Raw genomic sequence first — 5,291 nt, 5'->3', positions numbered from 1 at the left:
ATAAAGTTTCTACAGTGTAGTATTTTTCTCATAATTTTTGGAGTTAGGGAAGTATGATGAATATTGCATTATTTACAAACTGTACTGTTTTGGCAGATTGGCGTTATGTTTGCATTGTTTGCATATGTTTACTTGTTTAATGATTCTATTTGAGGATAGGAGTATTAAATATGCAGAGGCATTTAGTATGAAATGTTGAATAATAATTTTAGTGATTTGTTACTGATATGTCTCCAACGTATCTATAATTTTTGATTGTTCCATGCTATTATATTACCCGTTTTGGATGTTTATGGGCTTTACTTTACACATTTATATCATTTTTGGGACTAACCTACTAACCGGAGGCCCAGCCTGTATTGCTGTTTTTTTTGCCTATTTCAGTGTTTCAAAGAAAAGGAATATCAAACGGAGTCCAAACGGAATGAAACCTTCGGGGGCGTGATTTTTGGAACGAACGTGATCCAGAGGACTTGGAGTGGAAGTCAAGAAACCACCGAGGCGGCCACGAGGGTGGAGGGCGCGCACCCCCTACTGGGCGCGCCCCCTATCTCGTGGGCCCCTCGGGCGTCCACCAACCTTTTTTTTCCTCCTATATATACCCACGTACCCCGATAACATCAGGGGAGCCAACGAAAACCTAATTCCACTGCCGTAATCTTCTGCTTGGACCCTTCGCCGGCGCTCCGCCGGAGGGGGAATCGACCACGGAGGGCCTCTACATCATCTCCAAGGCCTCTCCGATGAGTTGTGAGTAGTTTACCACAGACCTTCGGGTCCATAGTTATTAGCTAGATGACTTCTTCTCTCTCTTTGGATCTCAATACCATGTTCTCCTCGATCTTCTTGGAGATCTATTAGATGTAACTCTTTCTGCATCGTGTTTGACGAGATCCAATGAATTGTGGGTTTATGATCAAGTTTATCTATGAGAAATATTTGAATCTCCTCTGAATTCTTTTATGCGTGATTAAGTTATCTTTGCCAGTCTCTTCGAATTATCAGTTTGGTTTGGCCTACTAGATTGATCTTTCTTGCAATGGGAGAAGTGCTTAGCTTTGGGTTCAATCTTGCGGTGTCCTTTCCCAGTGATAGCAGGGGCTGCAAGGCACGTATTCTATTGTTGCCATCGAGGATAAAAAGATGGGGTTTATGTCATATTGCATAAGTTTATCCCTCTACATCATGTCATCTTTCTTAATGCGTTACTCTATTCTTTATGAACTTAATACTCTAGATGCATGTTGGATAGCGGTCGATGTGTGGAATAATAGTAGTAGATGCAGGTAGGAGTCGGTCTACTTGTCACGGACGTGATGCCTATATACATGATCATGCCTAGATAATCTCATAATTATTCGCTTTTCTATCAACTAGTAAAGTGGCCCGCCCGATGTGCGGGCTAGAATTTTATAAAGTTTTATTGGAATAATACTTTTTTGTTTTTATCTAAAGATGATTTGAAGCAAATGTGATCACATTCGAAAGTATGAGTCTTTTGCAATCATAATTTTCCTACCGTGCAATTTGTATTTTTTTTATCATTTTCTCTAATGACGTATAAGATTTGCTATATCAATTTGTTATGGGGTCAAGAAGATCAGAGATTGATGTGTGTTCCTATAATTTTTGTCAGTTAATTTTGTACATTTTTTATTAAATTTGGTATATTAAGTAAAAGGGAATTTTTATACTATCTACTCATTAAAATGGTTCGTGGTAGTATTTTTCTTTCTGTCATGGACACTATTGAGTTAAATTATAACACGTAGTACTATTTGTCAAAAAAAAATTATATACACCGGAAGCAGGACCGGCGTTGGGTCATCTTCTCAACTAAGCAAAGTTTTCTTTCATGGACACTATTGAGTTAAGTTATTACCACGTATTGTGGCTTCAGGGGTCCACCAACATGAACCTTCATTTTTCTCCTTTCCTGAGTCTTCTTTGTCTTCTTGGAGCTCCCAGCTATGGAAATGGCTGAGCCATCTTGGATCCACCGCATCTGAGGATCACCCCCAAGCTCCCCCTCGGTTTTCAACCTCCTGGTCCTTACCTGCACGCACCTCATGGCTGGGACGGCCCTTGGTTTGGATCCCCGTGTGCCTCGTCGATCTCCCATGCTGGTCAATGGGAGCAGGGCCCTAATAGCAGCTGCGTGATGGAGGATGCCGTCGAAGTCGACGGTTCCTTTCCAGTCTGCGTCCATGGAGGGGCTGAAGCAGTGGATCTCGTTCCCCTTAGCTCCTGCGCGATTTTGGGATCTTGGGGGTGTTGTCCGTCCCCAAGCACCGAGCCGTAGGCGTCAATGCTGTCCCCAAGCAAGGCACTCCGACGCATCGTCTTCATCCTCAATAGCGGCAGCCCGGCTTCGGCATTGCATTCTTCCACCTACAGGTCCCCCCATCTCTCTTCTCCCTTTTCTCTTGTCTTTGTACGATTGAGCCAATATACTTTAAGGTACTGCTTGCTAGTGACAAATGTTACTATCCTGCATACTGGTTGTTGTTGATTTTCATCCAGATTGACTTGTCCATCTACAGAATAGCAATAGTAAGTTGTGGATGCATAACACAGCTTAAGGTAAAATGTTAATTAGTTTACGTACTTTCCACTTTTTCTGGACTTGGGACTAAAATTGGTATTGTTCTGGCCCCCGACGCCCATTAATATTCACAAAATTAAGGAAGTAATTAGTGTATTTGTGATTTTAATAAGTGAATAGTAAAATTAGGTCTGACTGCAATATAATATAGAACGATGCTCGGGTGCTCTCACCATTGGATTGTACTATAGAATAGGCTTGAAGTACCAAATGATATATTAGTGTCGATGTTTGGTATTATTGAACTATTTCCATCAAATGCTGATGCATGTTTCCAATGCTTATGCGGAGTAGTACATCATATCCATGTACTTATGGTTATATAAAAGGCTATTAAAATCCATCTAGTTCACGGCGAAGGAGATGGCCTCTGCCCTGGCGAACGTTCAAGTCCACACCCATCTAGTTCATATGTATGCAAGTAGTGGAGCATGCTCTTTTTTGAATAAATTTTATGCCTGAACAAATCATTTGTTTTGTACTGATCAGTGTATACATGCACTTGCCCTGAGTGCATGGACAACTCTTTTGTAGTAAATTCGGAAAGAGATAATTGATGATTTTACCTTAGACTACAAATTTGATAATTTATAATTAGTTGATTGAAATTGGTTTTCGCTCTCCATGTCTGATGTGTTGAAGCACAATATGTGTAAAGCACTACCAATATTTGCTATCTCGGCCATTTAGTCTTGCGACAATGGAGAGTCCAATGATCCCATAGTCCGTGGATGCCTCATATTTGTAATCATTCATTGAATATGAATGTCAAAAGGTGAAAATGCGTGTTAGAGAGGCACACATCTATCATAAGGACCTGCTGATTTTCAGGAATGATTATGCGTACCAGACATGTTACGGATCTACATAACCAACTGAGTACACCTTCTTTTTTATTCTATTGTCATTATAAACAAAAGCCTCCTTTATCAATTCCTTGTGATGCTAAAAACAAATCTAAGTACATATGAGAAAGAAAGATGTAATATCAATAGAATTTGCATAATTAAGTATTAAGATGAGCACGACTAAACATTCATAGTCTCCAAAGTGGATTTGTCTGCATGCACACATAATAAGTTAAATCCATGTTCTCATCTCATGGACTCTAAAGTAAACACAATTGTATGCCAATGCAAATTACTACTCTCTCCGTTCGCAAATATAAGATGTTTTGGATATTTCAATATGGACTACATATGGACTGAAATAAGCGAACAAACACACTAAAACATGTCTATATGCATCTGATTCACAAAAAAAGTTAGAACGTCTTATATTTGTGAATGAAGGGAGTACGAAGTATATAGAGTATCTAGAATATATTTTGTATAAGTACAACCAAGGGGATTAAGTTTGTAGTTTAGCACTTGCTCTGCCTTGTTCTATCTTGTGTTCCTTCCAGGTGCTTTCCTAATCCTCTTGTCATCTATTGATTCTTTTCTCCTATTTTTGCATGCCATCCTTTTTCAGTTTTTCCTGTAGATTTTGAATCCCATTCGTTCGCTAAAATTTGAATCTCAGTAACATAATTTCCTTGCTAGGCTAGCTTTAATAAAAAACTAATTGTGTTCAGAGATGCATATGGGGCATTGTAGCACCAAGGTGCTAGTGCATGTCGGTTCAAACATTTAAAAAATATGAGCTTCCTTTATTTGATGAGAGTACCTCGTCATTGATACTGTCAATGCTATAATGGTCATGTTTTTCGTATTGTACTGCCTGTAAGGTAAGATACTGTACCATATAGTTTGGAATATAAAATAGGACATTTGTTTTTCTTAAATTGGAAATGTAAAGTTTTGACATGTGTAAAGTGTTCTTTCAGGTACTCTTTTATTAAAGCCTCTATTTTACCAAGAACTGTTCTGTTATTTAGTTAATAATACTTTGTAGCACGCCTCTATTCGCAACGAAGCAGGCCGCGTCGAGGAGCCTGTTTGTCAGGTCCAACATCCTCATCGAGGAGGCCTGCTTCGTTGCGAATGGAGAAGTCGGTTTTCAGTCCCTCATGGAGGCCATGCAGTTCATGGTGTACATCTGCGTCCAGGTCGGCACTTTGTGGATAGAGCTTCAAAATTCAGGACATCTCAAAGGAGAACCGCTAGGGTTCTCTCGAGGAAGTTTGGGTGCGTCGGTGGAGCAGGAATTCCTGAGCGAATCTTGAAGGAGATCTTTCTTTCCAGTAAAATATCTGCACGGAAGATAGCTCCCTATGTATTTGATACAACGGATGTAAATCTTTTGTTTATGTAGATGTCCATCTGTATTGTAATCTAGTGGTAATGAAACAATAGTTTCTTCTTGGATGCATGTACTGCTTTCATGTAAGATTTAACATCAGATTGAAAAGAAAGAAAACATGGTGCTTCATAAATTTCTACGCGTTCTACAGAGAACAAAATATCATGGAGAAAAAAGAACATGTATTGGATAGCTTGGGAGAATCGATCCAGTACCTGCCTCTACTTGGGTCGCCGCTAACACTCCATAGGATTCATGCCTGTGCGAGCCAACTGGGAGGATCTGGCAAATTCCTTTTGGTCCAGGACACGGATGTGACGCGGTAGTGGCACAACGATGATTCTTATGGAGAACGTGCCGCCAGCGGCTGTGCTAGGTTATACGTATAATTCTTTTTAACTGATCACAGTTTTTTGGCGATCTAGTTGGAGCTTGGGTATGC

The 5,291-nt window shown here is 39.9% G+C and overlaps 1 long non-coding RNA gene across 1 annotated transcript; it reads left to right on the top strand.

Annotated features, from left to right (window-relative positions):
* Positions 1-1,840: 1,840 nt before the first annotated feature.
* LOC123136917 (uncharacterized) lies at positions 1,841-4,982 on the top strand. The gene is made up of 2 exons (XR_006467498.1): positions 1,841-2,397; positions 4,527-4,982. It is a non-coding gene; the product is annotated as an uncharacterized lncRNA (long non-coding RNA).
* The last annotated feature ends 309 nt before the right edge of the window (positions 4,983-5,291 follow it).

Source organism: Triticum aestivum, chromosome 6B (genome assembly GCF_018294505.1).
Source record: "Triticum aestivum cultivar Chinese Spring chromosome 6B, IWGSC CS RefSeq v2.1, whole genome shotgun sequence".
Taxonomy (NCBI): Eukaryota; Viridiplantae; Streptophyta; class Magnoliopsida; order Poales; family Poaceae; genus Triticum; species Triticum aestivum.
This window is presented reverse-complemented; position numbering and strand designations above follow the sequence as displayed.